Consider the following 16536-nt stretch of genomic DNA (forward strand, 5'->3'; position numbering starts at 1 on the left):
AAAAAGGACGGATCTTTCCGTCCCGTTCTGGACCTCAAACTGCTCAACAGACACGTGAAAACCAGGCGGTTCCGGATGGAATCTCTCCGCTCCGTCATCGCCTCGATGTCCCAAGGAGACTTCCTAGCATCAATCGACATCAGGGATGCTTATCTCCACGTTCCGATTGCACCAGAGCATCAGCGCTTCCTGCGTTTCGCCATCGGGGACGAACACCTTCAGTTCGTGGCACTGCCTTTCGGCCTGGCGACAGCCCCAGGGGTCTTCACCAAGGTCATGGCAACAGTGGTAGCAGTCCTACACTCTCAGGGACACTCGGTGATCCCTTACTTAGACGATCTCCTTGTCAAGGCCCCCTCTCGGGTGGCATGCCAACACAGCCTGAACATTGCTCTGGAGACTCTCCAGAGATTCGGGTGGATCATCAATTTCCCAAAGTCAAAATTGACACCGACCCAATCGCTGACATATCTCGGGATGGAGTTTCATACTCTCTCAGCGATAGTGAAACTTCCGCTGGACAAACAGCGTTCACTACGGACAGGGGTGCAATCTCTCCTTCGAGCCCAGTCGCACTCCTTGAGGCGCCTCATGCACTTCCTAGGGAAGATGGTGGCAGCAATGGAGGCAGTTCCATTTGCGCAGTTTCATCTGCGTCCACTTCAATGGGACATTCTCCGCAAATGGGACAGGAAGTCGACGTCCCTCGACAAGAACGTCTCCCTTTCTCGTGCGGCCAAGGCCTCCCTTCAGTGGTGGCTTCTTCCCACTTCTTTGTCGAAGGGGAAATCATTCCTGCCCCCATCCTGGGCTGTGGTCACGACGGACGCGAGTCTGTCAGGGTGGGGAGCGGTCTTCCTCCACCACAGGGCTCAGGGTACCTGGACTCAGCCAGAGTCCTCCCTTCAGATCAATGTTCTGGAGATAAGGGCAGTGTATCTAGCCCTAAAGGCGTTCCAGCCGTGGCTGGAAGGCAGGCAGATCCGAATTCAGTCGGACAACGCCACGGCAGTGGCATACATCAACCACCAAGGCGGCACACGCAGTCGGCAAGCCTTCCAGGAAGTTCAGCGGATTCTGCTGTGGGTGGAAGCCACAGCCTCCACCATCTCCGCAGTTCACATCCCGGGCGTAGAAAACTGGGAAGCAGACTTTCTCAGTCGCCAGGGCATGGACGCAGGGGAATGGTCTCTTCACCCGGACGTGTTTCAAGAGATCTGTTGCCGCTGGGGGAAGCCGGACGTCGACCTAATGGCGTCCCGGCACAACAACAAGGTCCCGGCATTCATGGCACGGTCTCAAGATCACACAGCTCTGGCGGCAGACGCATTAGTTCAGGATTGGTCGCAGTTTCGACTGCCTTATGTATTTCCTCCTCTGGCACTGCTGCCCAGAGTGTTACGCAAGATCAGGTCCGACTGCCGCCGCGCCATCCTCATCGCCCCAGACTGGCCGAGGAGGTCGTGGTACCCGGATCTGTGGCATCTCACGGTGGGTCAACCGTGGGCACTACCAGACCGACCAGACTTACTGTCTCAAGGGCCATTTTTCCATCTGAATTCTGCGGCCCTCAACCTGACTGTGTGGCGATTGAGTCCTGGATCCTAGCGTCTTCAGGGTTATCTCAAGAGGTCATTGCCACTATGAGACAGGCCAGGAAACCAACGTCCGCCAATATCTACCACAGGACGTGGAGGATCTTCTTATCCTGGTGCTCTGATCAGGGTTTTACTCCCTGGCCATTTGCCTTGCCCACTTTTCTGTCCTTCCTTCAATCCGGAATGGAAAAGGGTTTGTCTCTCGGCTCTCTTAAGGGACAAGTCTCGGCGCTCTCTGTGTTTTTTCAAAAGCGTCTAGCCAGGCTTCCGCAGGTACGCACGTTCCTGCAGGGGGTTTGCCACATAGTCCCCCCTTACAAGTGTCCGCTAGAACCCTGGGATCTGAACAGGGTGCTAACGGCTCTTCAGAAACCACCTTTCGAGCCAATGAGAGATATTTCTCTTTCACGCCTTTCGCAGAAGGTGGTCTTTCTAGTGGCAGTCACATCACTTCGGAGAGTGTCTGAGCTAGCTGCTCTGTCATGCAAAGCCCCCTTCCTGGTGTTTCACCAGGATAAGGTGGTTCTGCGTCCGGTTCCGGAATTTCTCCCTAAGGTGGTATCCCCTTTTCATCTCAATCAGGATATCTCCTTACCTTCTTTTTGCCCTCATCCAGTTCACCAATGTGAAAAGGATTTGCACTTGTTAGATCTGGTGAGAGCACTCAGGCTCTACATTTCTCGTACGGCGCCCCTGCGCCGCTCGGATGCGCTCTTTGTCCTTGTCGCTGGCCAGCGTAAAGGGTCGCAGGCTCCCAAGTCAACCTTGGCTCGGTGGATCAAGGAACCAATTCTTGAAGCCTACCGTTCTTCTGGGCTAGGCTACGGCTCAGCAGGTGTGTCAGGCGGCTACCTGGTCGAGTCTGCACACTTTCACGAAACACTATCAAGTGCATACCTACGCTTCGGCAGATGCCAGCCTAGGTAGGCGAGTCCTTCAGGCGGCGGTTGCCCACCTGTAGGAAGGGGCCGTTTTACGGCTCTATTACCGAGGTATTCTTTACCCACCCAGGGACTGCTTTTGGACGTCCCAATTGTCTGGGTCTCCCAATGGAGCGACAAAGAAGAAGGGAATTTTGTTTACTTACCGTAAATTCCTTTTCTTCTAGCTCCTATTGGGAGACCCAGCACCCGCCCCTGTTCCCTTCGGGCTGTTGTTCTTTTGTGTACACGTGTTGTTCATGTTGAATTGTTCTGGGTTCGTCGTTTTCAGTTCTCCGAACATCCTTCGGATTGAATTTACCTTAGACCAATTTATAAGTTTCCTCCTTCCTGCTTTTGCACCAAAACTGAGGAGCCCGTGATGCACGGGGGGGTGTATAGGCAGAGGGGAGGGGTTTACACTTTTAAGCGTAATACTTTGTGTGGCCTCCGGAGGCAGAAGCTATACACCCAATTGTCTGGGTCTCCCAATAGGAGCTAGAAGAAAAGGAATTTACGGTAAGTAAACAAAATTCCCTTCTTGTATGGGTTCTCGGAAGGGTAAGCACTCCCAGTAATCTATAAACAATAATCTGGCACTTCTGAATTTAAATAACTTGAATATTATGTAGTCAAAATATGTTTCGGGTTTTTAACTCAGACCTTCATCAAACCCCAACTGAGTATAAATAAAGGTTCAGCGACACCAGGTATATAGTTGGGCCTGGCATATATGGCGCATGGTATTGGTGAGTTCCTGTGGGAAATGCAATATTTAGCTGAGGTCTGAAGAAGCTCTGAGTCAGGCCTAAGCCACACGGCGAGAAAATCGGTGCGAGTGGAGTGCGATAAAACATCGCATTCCCCTCGGACCAATTCTAGCCTGTGTGACAGCACACATGAGCGATTATTTTCTCAGCCCTAATCGGACCGAGAAAACAATCGCAGCATGCTGCGATTGTAATCCGAGACTCTTTCTCTCGCACCCATTCAAGTGAATGGGGCGAGAGAAAAATCGCACTGCACTCGCGGTACACCGGTGTACTGCCAGTGCAGTGCGAGAATGGCTATAGCCGGCTACGCAGGAGAGAGGGGGAGAAATCCCTCCCTCCCCTCCTGAGTGCCGGCCCGCCCCCCGCAGCTGAGGTCTGCTCGCACGAACGGACCTCAGTTGCAAGGACACAAGCATGACACTCGGCTCTGCTGTACTGCCAGCACGAGCCGAGTCTCATGCAAGGGGATCGCAGTAGTCCCCGTGTGGCCCCAGCCTTAATGACCGAAACGTTACATTTTGACTACATAATAAATATTCAAGTTATTCAATTCAGGATTGCCAAGTGTGTGAGCAGTGAGGGTCCCTGAGCATGCAAACCTAGGAATTTGTGCTCTTAAGTAAAGGCTTTTCTGTACAGATATTGCCAGATTAGCTTGTATGGAGGAACTCCTCTTCCTTTGTTGCTATTAAAAGGTTTGCTGGGGACTAAACAACTGATGACTTATTTGTATCAGCAGTTTTCAGCTAAAAGGCTGCTGGGTGTCGGATCTCACTGATCTCATATTGATGACCCATTCCAAGGATAGGTCATGAATTGTTTAGTCTTGGACAACCTCTTTAACCACAGTTTCTAGACATACTTTGTAGCCACCAAAGGAAACGGAGATGTTCAGGGACTTCTATAGAAATATTTTGTGGGTATACTTTGTGTTCTTAAAACATCAATGCAGAGTAAGCAGCTTGAATGAGATTGTGAAGCTGTGAGGTAGGGGAGCTGACTGTCAGACACAGCCAGACTTCCATATTTATGGCATGTTTATTGCCATATTTACCTTTTTGATCTCCGCATACAGCAGCGCTGAACCAGTGCTTGTGTCTACAGATTAGGAAGCACGGTAGACCCGACCTTGTGGTCATGTGATTCCTGAGATGTAGGGAGAGAAAAGGAGCTGCAGGGCAATAGGAGATTTAATCAGCCCTGCAGGCCGAAATTCTCCTTAATTTACCAGCTCCAGTTACAGGGAAAATACTCAATAAAAAGAATGTATTAATATTATAATGTTCCCCCCCAAAGCCCTTTTAGGACCTCATGGGGGTACAGTGTGCACAATAAATGGAAAAAAAACAAAACATTAAAATAGCCAAATAGAAAGAATGTATAAATAAAATTAAAAAAAAGATGCAACCAGCATGAATCACTTTTTCCAATACCTACCTCATTGAATGAATATGTCCAATATATACAAATAATTTCTAATGATAGAGCAAATCCATATAAAATTGTTTAGCGGTCTTTTTGTAGTTGTAAAAACAGCATTAAAATTTAAATAGACATTATCGAAAAAATGACAAAAAATAAGCCCCATGTATCACAGAAAAAAGAGGCACATATTATTTGGGTATCCAAACGAGGAAGATTTCCGAGCCGCTAAAACCTACAAAATATGCCTGGTCAGGAAGGGGAGAAAATGGCCTAGTCATGAACTGGTTAAGTAGATATATAATATTTCTTGTGAGGGTTTTATCTTCTGAAATATCCTCACTTAGAAGTGTCTAACAGCTGCTTTGTGCAATCACATGCTGACTGATGGGGTGAGGGATCGCTGCGCACTTTCGCCTAGTTGGCACTGCAGTGTGGAAGTCCTGAGGCTGATTTCTTGTTGTTTTAAGTCACTGGGCAGATGGCCATAAAAGTGTGTACTCGGAGCTACACAGCGGCCAGATGCTGACATGGAAGTCTTGATGTCACTTTATATACAACTATACAGCCCTGCACGAAATCCCGGAAAAGTTTACTTCATGTAAAATTACAGCCTTTCTAGATTGCCCGGATTCCACTAATAGCTTAGTAGCTACTTTGGCTCATACATCTGTGTCTCCTATTTCCATGGATGGTGCTATTCCTGTGATGTGTAAATCTGCCAGTGCAAAGAGTTTCTCTGTTTACTTCCTTTGGTATGAGGGACCTCCTTGTGTTCAGTTTTAGCATTTTTTTTTTTAGACTAAGATATCCCTATACATGGAGACTTTGGATGGATAATATTATTATTTTTTATTATTATAGCACCATTTATTCCATGGCGCTTTACATGTGAAAGGGGTATACAAAATAGGAACAAATACAATAATCATAAACAATACAAGGCACAGACAGGTACAGGAGGATGGAGGTCCCTGCCCGCGAGTGCTTACAGTCTACAAGAGATGGGTGAGGATACAGTAGGTGAGGGTAGAGCTGGTCGTGTGACGCTGTATCAGACTGAGGGTTATAGCAGGTTGTAATCTTGTCGGAAGAGGTGGATCTTGAGGTTCCTTTTGAAGCTTATCAAGGTAGGCGAGAGTCTGATATGTTGTGGCAGAGCATTCCAGAGTATGGGGGAGGCACGCGAGAAATCTTGGATGCGATGGTGGGAAGAGGAGATGAGAGGGGAGTAGAGAAGGAGATCTTGTGAGGATCGAAGGTTACGTGCAGGTAAGTACCGAGAGAGTAGGTCACAGATGTAGGGAGGAGATAGGTTGTGGATGGCTTTGTAGGTCATGGTTAGGGTTTTGAACTAGAGTCGTTGGGCAATGGGAAGCCAGTGAAGGGATTGGCAGAGAGGAGAGGTCAGGGAGTAGCGGGGGGACAGGGGGATTAGTCGGGCAGCATAGTTTATAATAGATTGTAGGGGTGCAAGACTGTTTGAAGGGAGGCTGCAGAGCAGAAGGTTGCAATAATCCAGGCGGGATATAATAGATATAATAAGGGCATGCACTAGTATTTTTGCAGCTTCTTGGGAAAGGAATGCACGGATCCGGGAAATGTTTTTGAGTTGGTGGTGGCAGGAGGTAGAGAGGGCTTGGATGTGTGGCTTGAAAGCGAGAGCAGAGTCTAGAGTTACTCACAGGCAGCAAGCACGTGGGACTGGGGAAAGTGAGAACCCATTGACATTGATGGATGTGTCAGGTGGGGGGTTGAGTGAGGAAAGATAATGAATTCTGTTTTGTCCATGTTCAGTTTTAGGAATCGAGCAGAGAAAAGGATGAAATAGCAGCAGACAGACATTATGGGATTCTGGTTAGTAGGGAGGTGATGTCAGGTCCAGAGAGGTAGATCTGCGTATCATCAGCATAGGGGTGATATTGAAAGCCATGGGACTCTGAGTTGTACCAGGCCGACGGTGTAGATGGAGAACAGCAGGGGTCTTAGAACTGAACCTTGGGGGACCCCGACAGATAGGGGGTGAGATGAGGAAGTGGTGTGAGAGTGGGAGATACTGAAAGTTCAGTCGGTTAAAGGGAACCTGTCATCAGAAATTTAGCTATAAAGCTAAAAGTTCCCCCCTCTGCAGCTCCTGGGCTGCATTCTAGGAAGCTTCCTATAGATTTTGTGTCACCTTTTATCCCAAAATAAACACTTTATAAACTGGTACCTTTTCGTATGTAAATTTCTTAATTTTCCATGTGGGCGGGCTGTCTGATGTACGTTGCTGTTCCTCCATCATATTGACGCCGCCCCCGAACGCTGAATTTGAAAGTTCAGGACACCGCCCCTGGGTGCCCGTGGTCCAGCGCATGCGCTGTTCCACTGTAGCGGTGCCGTGCACTGTGTGCACGTGCGACCGCTGTGACGCTTTGCGCGGGCACGAGGTTATGGGCGGCGCTGTTAGTGTCATCAGTAAGTGCCGCCCATAACCTCGTGACCGCACTTTCCCCTATTCCTCCAGCGTTATGCGCAAGCGCTGGAGGAATGATGCCCGGACGTCCCCTCCTTCCCATCATGCTCAGCACGAGGTCACGAGGTTATGGGCGGCACTTACTGATGACACTAACAGCGCCGCCCATAACCTCGTGCCCGCGCAAAGCGTCACAGCGGTCGCACGTGCACACAGTGCACGGCACCGCTACAGTGGAACAGCGCATGCGCTGGACCACGGGCACCCAGGGGCGGTGTCCTGAACTTTCAAATTCAGCGTTCGGGGGCGGCGTCAATATGATGGAGGAACAGCAACGTACATCAGGCAGCCCGCCCACATGGAAAATTAAGAAATTTACATACGAAAAGGTACCAGTTTATAAAGTGTTTATTTTGGGATAAAAGGTGACACAAAATCTATAGGAAGCTTCCTAGAATGCAGCCCAGGAGCTGCAGAGGGGGGAACTTTTAGCTTTATAGCTAAATTTCTGATGACAGGTTCCCTTTAAGTATGAGGAGATCCAGAATAGTGCCAAGTCTGTGATGCCCAGAGATGAGAGAATTTGTATAAGGGAATGGTCTACTGTGTTAATGGCAGAGGACAGGTCCAGGAGGAGGAGGACAGAGTAGTGTTACTTGGCTTTGGCAATTAGTAGGTAATTAGTGACTTTAGTTAGGGCAGTTTCAGTGGAATGATGTAGACAGTCAAAGAGGGAGCAGAAAGACAGGTATGAGGACAGTTCAAGATGGACATGCTGTTCCAGTAGTTTTGAGGTATAGGGGAGAAGTGAAAGGGGGCGATAGTTTGACACAGAGGAAGGGTCAAGGGAGGGCTTTTTGAGGATGGGTGTAATGGAGGCATGTTTAAAGCATGAAGAGAATACACCAGTTAGTGATAGGTTGAAGAGATGGGTTAGGGTTGGGATGAAGACTGTGGTGAGATTGGGGATGAGGTGGGATGGGAGTGAATCAAGCGGACAGATGGTGAGATGTGATCTTGAGAGTAGAGTGGAAAGATGATTTGTCATGGTGAAGAAGCTGGATTTGGAGGAAGAAGGCTGAGTAGTTGTGAGGTGGGGCTGTGGTGATAGTGGGCCAAAGCTTTCTCTGATGTTGTCAATCTTCTGCTTGAAGAAAGAGGCAAAGTCTTCAGCTGAGATAAGAGGAGAGGGAGGTTGTGCCGGGGGGACGAAGGAGAGAGTTGAAAGTGTTGAATAGCTGTTTAGGGTTGTGAGATAGGATATGAGAGATGAGAAGTAGGTTTGTTTTGCAGCAGTGAGTGCAGACTTGAAAATAGTGAGAGACTGTATGTGACGAAGTGCTCGGCGGAATGAGACCTCTTTCATCTGCGCTCAGCGATCCTGGAAGCCCGTCTCAATTCTTTAATCTGACTCGTGTGCCAGGGTTGCCTGTTGATTGTGCGGGTTTTGGTGTGTGAGAGGGCTGAAATTATTGTAATATTCACATATGACGAAAAAAAAATGATCCCAGAAAGTAAAATGTCCTCAAACATCTTAAGAATGTTTTCCTTGTCCTTCTGGTGGCTTTAATTTTAGGATTAAGTTTATGTCCGAAAACCGACAAATATAGATCTGATGGGAAGAAGGGAGTGGTCCCATCACATGGTAATACCCATCTACGTAGGGGGTTGTTGTGTAAGGCCTGTGCCAAACATATAGATGTATATTATATACGGAAATATTTATGCATACTAGTTCTGTATGAATTTCCTCTATTGGGTACAGAGCATTGCTTCTGGTAATAAACTAGAAAATATTTCATAGTATCATAGTATCATAGTTTTTAAGGTTGAAGGGAGACTCTAAGTCCATCTAGTTCAACCCGTAGCCTAACATGTTGATCCAGAGGAAGGCAAAAAAAACCCAATGTGGCAAACAAGTTCCAATGGGGAAAAAATTTCCTTCCTGACTCCACATCCGGCAATCAGACTAGTTCCCTGGATCAATACCCTGTCATAAAATCTAATATACATAACTGGTAATATTAAATTTTTCAAGAAAGGCATCCAGGCTCTGCTTAAATGTTAGTAGTGAATCACTCATTACAACATCATGCGGCAGAGAGTTCCATAGTCTCACTGCTCGTACAGTAAAGAATCCTCGTCTGTGATTATGATTAAACCTTCTTTCCTCAAGATGTAGCGGATGCCCCCGTGTTCCAGTCGCAGGCCTAGGTGTAAAAAGATCTTTGGAAAGGTCTCTGTACTGTCCCCTCATATATTTATACATTGTGATTAGATCCCCCCTAAGCCTTTGTTTTTCCAAACTAAATAACCCCAAGTTTAATAACCTGTCTTGGTATTGCAGCCCACCCATTCCTCTAATAATCTTGGTGGCTCTTCTCTGCACCCTCTCCAGTTCAGCTATGTCCTTCTTATATATCGGTGACTAGAATTGTACACAGTATTCTAAGTGCGGTCGCACTAGTGACTTGTACAGAGGTAGAACTATATTTTTTTCATGAACACTTATACCTCTTTTAATACATCCCATTATTTTATTAGCCCTGGCAGCAGTTGCCTGACACTGTCCACTAAAGTGAAGTTTACCATCCACCCATACACCCAAGTCTTTTTCTGTGTCTGTTTTAGGCTAAGTTCACATTTCCGCTAAAATCTATCAGTCACAATCCGCTGCTCTTGTAAACAGCGGAATCCGTTTAGCGGATTCCGCTGCTCCCATAGACTTGTATGAGCAGCGGATTGTGACTGATGATGCTGCGTTGCACCCTCCGCCCGACTGATCAGTCGTGGAACGACTGACCGCCGGGCGGGGGGAACACAGCATGTAACGTTTTTTGAGCAGCGAGATCCGTCGGATTTCGCTGCGCATGCTCTCTGGCTCCCTGCACACGTCACCAGCTTTGGTTGGTTACCCGATATTTACCCTGGTTACGGTGCAAGGAGCCAGCGGTAGGCCCGTAACCAAGGTAAATGTCGGGTAACCAAGGTAAACATCGGGTGCTTTGCTGTTACCCGATATTTAGGCTGGTTACGTGTGCAGGGAGGCCGACACTTCCCCGCTCGGCCCCGCCCCCTCCCGCACTCCGCACATGTATGTACACACACACACACACACCTGTCCTCAGCCATGCAGACAAGCACTGACACCCTCGTCTGGCCCCGCCCCCTGCTCGGCTCCGCCCCCTCCCGCACTTTGCATGTGCACACACACACACATACATACATACATACATACATACATACATACATACATGCACATACACACACTCACTCACACATACACTCACCTGTCCCCAGCCATGCAGACCGCAGCACTTCCACTGACATCCTCAGCGCCTGGCCCCGCCCCCCGCTCGGCTCTGCCCCCGAACTCCGCCCCCCGCACACAACGGAATCCGACAAAGAATTCTGTTCTTTGTCATCCGTTGTACAGCGTTGAACAGCGCATCAGTCACATGCGTCAAGCGACGCATGTGACTGATACAAATCAACGGAAATGTGAACTTAGCCTTACCCAGTGTTCTACAATTAAGTACATAATCATAAATGTTATTTCCTCTACCCAAGTGCATGACCTTACATTTATCTACATTAAACTTCAATTGCCACTTCTCAGCCCAATCCTCCAATTTACATAAATCTCCCTGTAATATAAAATTATCCTCCTCTGTATTGATTACCCTGCAGAGTTTAGTATCATTTGCAAATATTGAAATTCTACTCCGCATGCCCCCAACAAGGTCATTTATAAATATGTTGAAAAGAAGCGGGCCCAATACTGACCCCTGTGGTACCCCACTATGATCTGAGACCCAGTGCGAGTACGTACCATTAATAACCACCCTTTGTTTCCTATCACTGAGCCAGTTTTTAACCCAGTTACACATATTTTCCCCTATCCCCATTATTCTCATTTTATGTACCAACCTTTTGCGTGGCACCGTATCAAAAGCTTTTGAAAAGTCCATATACACAACATCCACTGCATTTCCCTGGTCCAGACTTGAACTTACCTCTTCATAGAAGCTGATCAAATTAGTTTGACAGGATCGATCCCTCATAAACCCATGTTGATACTCTGTCATAAGTAGAGATGAGCGAACCGGTCCCGGTTCGGCTCGAGGTCGGTTCGCCGAACGGAGGTCCCGTTCGAGTTCGGCTCGACGAACGTTCGACGAACCGAACTCGAACTGCATAGGAAACAATGGCAGGCAATCACAAACACAGAAAAACACCTAGAAAACACCCTCAAAGGTGTCCAAAAGGTGACAAACAACTCACAACACAACACAAACACATGGGAAAGTGACAAGGACATATACTCATGCGAAAACAAAAGAGCTGGACAAGGAAAAAGAGGAGGACACACAGATATAGGCATGGCACGCCCTTCTAAAATCATGTAAAACACCGCAAGGTGACTCCAAGCGTAGTCTCCCTTTTTTCCAAAAATTGTGCCCCACACACACCCACCCCTTCAGTGGCAGCACTTGTGCCCTAGTTGTACACTTCACAGCTAGATTTGCATCAAGCACATTCAAAAATACGCTATTCTTAACCGTCCCCAGGATGACACCGGGGTAGGTAGCAAAGTCTTTCCTGATCCCAGCTCTGTTCATCTTGGCTTCTTTTAAAAACACATCAAGCAAGGGTTACTCCAAGCGGAGCCTCCCTTTTTTACAAAAATTGGGCCACACACACACCCACCCCTTCAGTGGCAGAAGTAGTGCCCCAGTTGTATTCTTCACAGCTAGATTTGCATCAAGCACATTCAAAAATACGCTATTCTTAACCGTCCCCAGGATGACACCGGGGTAGGTAGCAAAGTCTTTCCTGATCCCAGCTCTGTTCATCTTGGCTTCTTTTAAAAACACATCAAGCAAGGGTTACTCCAAGCGGAGCCTCCCTTTTTTCCAAAAATTGTGCCCCACACACCCACCCCTTCAGTGGCAGAAGTTGTGACCCAGTTGTACAATTCACAGCTAGATTTGCATCAAGCACATTCCAAATCCACAAGCATTTACTCTCCCCAGGATGACACGGGTAGTAAATTCCTTCTGGATCCATGACTTGTTCATTTTGATGAACGTCAGTCTGTCCACATTGTCACTGGACAGACGCGTGCGCTTATCTGTCAGCACACACCCAGCAGCACTGAAGACACGTTCAGAGACAACGCTGGCAGCTGGACACGACAAAATCTCCAAGGCATAACTGGATAGCTCTGGCCATTTTTCTAGATTTGAAGCCCAAAATGAGCAAGGCTCCATTTGCAAAGTCATGGCATCGATGTTCATTTGTAGATACTCCTGTATCATCCTCTCCAGCCGTTGACTATGTGTCAGACTTGTTGTCTCTGGTGGCCTTGCAAAGGAGGGTCTAAAAAAATTATGAAAAGATTCCATAAAATTGCTGTTACCAGCACCAGATACGTTCCTACTGGTACGTGTAGACTGTTGAAGATGACGAGACCGTCCCATGTTTGTCAAGTTACAACTGGGAGATTCACTCCCTGCACCTGCACGGTTGTTTGGTGGAAAAGCGGATCTAAGATCGAGTAACAGCTTCTGCTGATACTCCTGCATACGTGCGTCCCTTTGTATGGCTGGAATTATGTCACAAAATTTGGACTTGTACCGGGGATCTAATAGTGTGGCAAGCCAGTAGTCATCATCACTTCTAATTTTGACAATACGAGGGTCATGTTGGAGGTAGTGCAACAAGAAGGCACTCATGTGTCTTGCGCAGCCATGCGGACCAAGTCCACGCTGTGTTTGTGGCATAGAGGTGCTAACCGTTCTTTCTTCCTCTGACATCTCCCCCCAACCTCTTTCAACTGAAATTTGACCAAGGTCTCCCTCATCCGCTGAGTCTTCCATGTCCATGGACAGTTCGTCCTCCATTTTTTCATGTCCTCCTGCACCTTCCTCAACATCTCGCCTGCTACCATGCGCCCTTGTTGATCCCTGTCCCCCATGCTCCCATGCCTGGCGCCTTGGTGATGATGAACGTCTGGACCTTGGTGATGTTGTTGTGTCTTCCGCATATGAATCCTCCTGTAGTTCATCCCCTTCCTGTTGTCCCACCCCCTGACTCCGAATAGTGTTTAGCGTGTGCTCCAGCATGTAAATGACTGGAATTGTCATGCTGATAATGGCATTGTCAGTGCTAAACATATTCGTCGCCATGTCGAAACTGTGCAGAAGGGTGCATAGGTCCTTGATCTGAGACCACTCCATCAGGGTGATCTGCCCCACCTGTGCATCTCGTTGGCCCAGGCTATACGTCATGACGTATTGCACCAGGGCACGGCGGTGCTGCCACAGTCGCTGTAACATGTGGAGAGTTGAATTCCAGCGTGTCGCCACATCGCATTTCAGGCGATGAACCGGCAGGCCGAAAGACTTCTGGAGCGATGCAAGTCGCTCAGCTGCGGCGCTTGAACGGCGGAAGTGAGCAGACAGTTTTCGTGCCCTGTTCAGAACGCCATCTAGGCCTGGATAGTGTGTTAAAAATTGCTGCACGACAAGGTTCAACACGTGAGCCATACAAGGTACGTGTGTCACCTTGCCCAGGCGAAGGGCCGCACCCAGGTTTGCAGCATTGTCGCACACGGCCTTACCAGGCTGCAGGTTGAGTGGAGACAACCATTTATTAAACTCGGACCGCAGAGCTGACCACAACTCCTCAGCTGTGTGACTCTTATTCCCAAGACATGTCAAGCTAAAGACCGCCTGATGCTGTTGCGCTCTGCTGCCAGCATAGTAATGAGGGGTGCGTGATTCCTTCTGCGCAGTGAGAACGCTGGTGGCCTGACCAGGCAGGCTTGGGGCGGAGGTGGAGGACCCAGATGAGGTGGAGGATGCAGAAGCAGTGGCGGAACTTGGACAGACAGAGGATTGACACACAAGTCGTGGGGACGGCAAGACTTGTGCAGCAGACCCTTCACCATCTATCACCATAGTTACCCAGTGCCCAGTGAGCGACATGTAACGTCCCTGTCCATGCTTACTGGTCCAAGTATCGGTGGTGAAATGCACCCGTTCACACACAGAGTTTCTCAAGGAAGCGGTGATGTTGTGTGCGACATGCTGGTGTAGCGCGGGCACACCTTTCTTAGAGAAGTAGTGGCGACTAGGCATCTGGTACTGGGGCACAGCGACAGACATAAGGTCTTTAAAATCCTGTGTGTCCACTAGGCGGAAAGGCAGCATTTCGGTAGCCAACAGCTTACAGAGGGATAGAGTCAACCTCTTAGCTTTGTCATGGGTCGCAGGAAATGGCCTTTATTTGCCCACATCTGAGGGACAGAGATCTGGCTGCTGTGTGTAGACGGTGTTGAGTAGGGTGTCCCTGGAAAAATGCAGGTTTGTGAGGAAAGTGCAGGCGGAGACATGATGTTGCCTTCATCCAAAGTTGGTGCTATCGATGTCTGAGAGAGCTGTACACACTCACTTGTTTCCCCTTCCAAAACAACTGACGACCTACCAAGCAAACTGCCTGTTGCGGTTACAGTGGTGGAAGTTGTGGGTGGAAAAACAGGTGTGACAGCTGTCCCCACAGTCCTAGAAGATGACGAGCGCGCGGATGCACTGGAAGGGGCAGGCGGTGGATGGTTCGCTCCGCTAGGCCGCATTGCAGCATGGTGAGCTTCCCACCGGGCCATATGATATTTATTCATGTGACGATTCATGGAAGAAGTTGTCAAACTGCTGAGGTTTTGACCTCTACTAAGAGAACCATGACAAATTTTACAGATCACATAATTTGGGCGATCTTTTTCTATGTTAAAAAAGGACCAGGCTAGGCAAGGCTTAGAGGCCATGCGACCTGTTGATCCACCCCGAATAATGCTCAGAGGCAGAGTGGTGGCTGAGGATGCAGTTGTAGACGTGCTACCAGTACTCCGACTCTGTCCAGGAAGGCGCAAGGTAACTTCGTCATCAGTTGCATCCTCCTCCACCACCTCTGTTGACCTCCTCGAGTGCCTGACTGTGGGTTGACAGTAGGTGGGATCTAGAACTTCATCATCAATTGTTGTGTTTGCACTCCCCTCCCCCTCAGACCGAGCCTCTTCTTGTCCTGACCGAATATTTAAGTTGTCATCCCAATCGGGTATCTGAGTCTCATCTTCATCAGTATGTTCCTCATTGTCTATAACCACAGGTGTTACAGTTTGTGACAAAGGGTCAACATTATGCTCCGAAACTTGGTCCTCACGGCCTGAATCAGAGTCACAAAGGTTCTGGGCATCACTGCAGACCATTTCCTGTTCTGTACTCGCTGTAGCTTGGGAGCAGACCTCTGATTCCCAGGCTATAGTGTGACTGAACAGCTCTGCAGACTCAGCCATCTCAGTTCCACCATACTGTGCAGGGCTGATGGAGACTTCAGAGCTGGGAGAAATCAAGTGTGATTGGGATGACAACTCAGAGGACTGGTGTTTTTTGGATGCGGTACTTGAAGTGGCTGAGAGGGCACTTGTTGGACCACTTGAGATCCATTCAAGCATTTTCCTTTTTTGGCCATCATCTACCTTTGTTCCTGTTGTTCGTGTCCGTAAAAAAGGGAGCACATCGGATTGTCCACGGTAAGTAATAGACATCTTACTTTTGCTGTTAGATGGTCTATCTTCAGCAGATGATAATGGAGCTTTGCCACCTTCCCCACGGACAAAACCTTTTTTGCCTTTTCCACCACGCCTCTTCCCCTTTCCACCAGCATCTGTCATTTTGCCACTCATGTTGATTGCGATAAGATTGTGGACTGAAAATGTGGTAGTAAAAATTGAGAGGTGGTGTAGATTGCAGTGGTGGTCTAGCTTTATTAACAACAGAATAATAAAGAATAAATATCCCTGACAATGCAACTACGGCCCTTAAACTGGCAGCAAAAATTGCTAGTATAATGGCTTAGTTATAATGAGTTGGAGTGTGCAATGCAGGCAGAGGTGCTGCAAATGTCTTTGCACTAGTGGGACTATAGCAAAGTCCAATAGCCACGTTTAGGATGCCACTAGGTACACTGAGTGTTTGCTAGTATAATGGCTTAGTTATAATGAGTTGGAGTGTGCAGAGGACAGGAGGGTACAGTGCCAGGATTGTGGGGCTGTGGGTAGAGGAAAGGAAGCCTGCCTTTCTATTCCCTCCTAATAGGGAAATGCAGGGAGGAAATCCCTGACCTTTGCTACACAGACGCTGTCGCTGTTTTCAGGACCTGTCACCTATGGCTCTGACCCTGCCGGTTTGAGCCCTTAAAAGGACTGATAGAAAGTGCTCTCCCTAAGCTGTCTAGTGCTGTGTATGGAGCGCATACAGCTGTATCAGCGATAGGACAAAAGACGGAGCTGCGACAGTGATGTCTGA

The 16536-nt window shown here is 48.3% G+C and overlaps 1 protein-coding gene across 16 annotated transcripts in view; it reads left to right on the top strand.

The window, feature by feature from the left end:
- Positions 1-16536, top strand: part of NCOR2 (nuclear receptor corepressor 2) — a 601679-nt gene that overhangs the window by 525265 nt on the left and 59878 nt on the right. The gene's annotated exons all lie outside the window — the stretch shown is intronic.

The sequence above is a fragment of the Anomaloglossus baeobatrachus genome, chromosome 1, assembly GCF_048569485.1.
Source record: "Anomaloglossus baeobatrachus isolate aAnoBae1 chromosome 1, aAnoBae1.hap1, whole genome shotgun sequence".
Lineage (NCBI taxonomy): Eukaryota > Metazoa > Chordata > Amphibia > Anura > Aromobatidae > Anomaloglossus > Anomaloglossus baeobatrachus.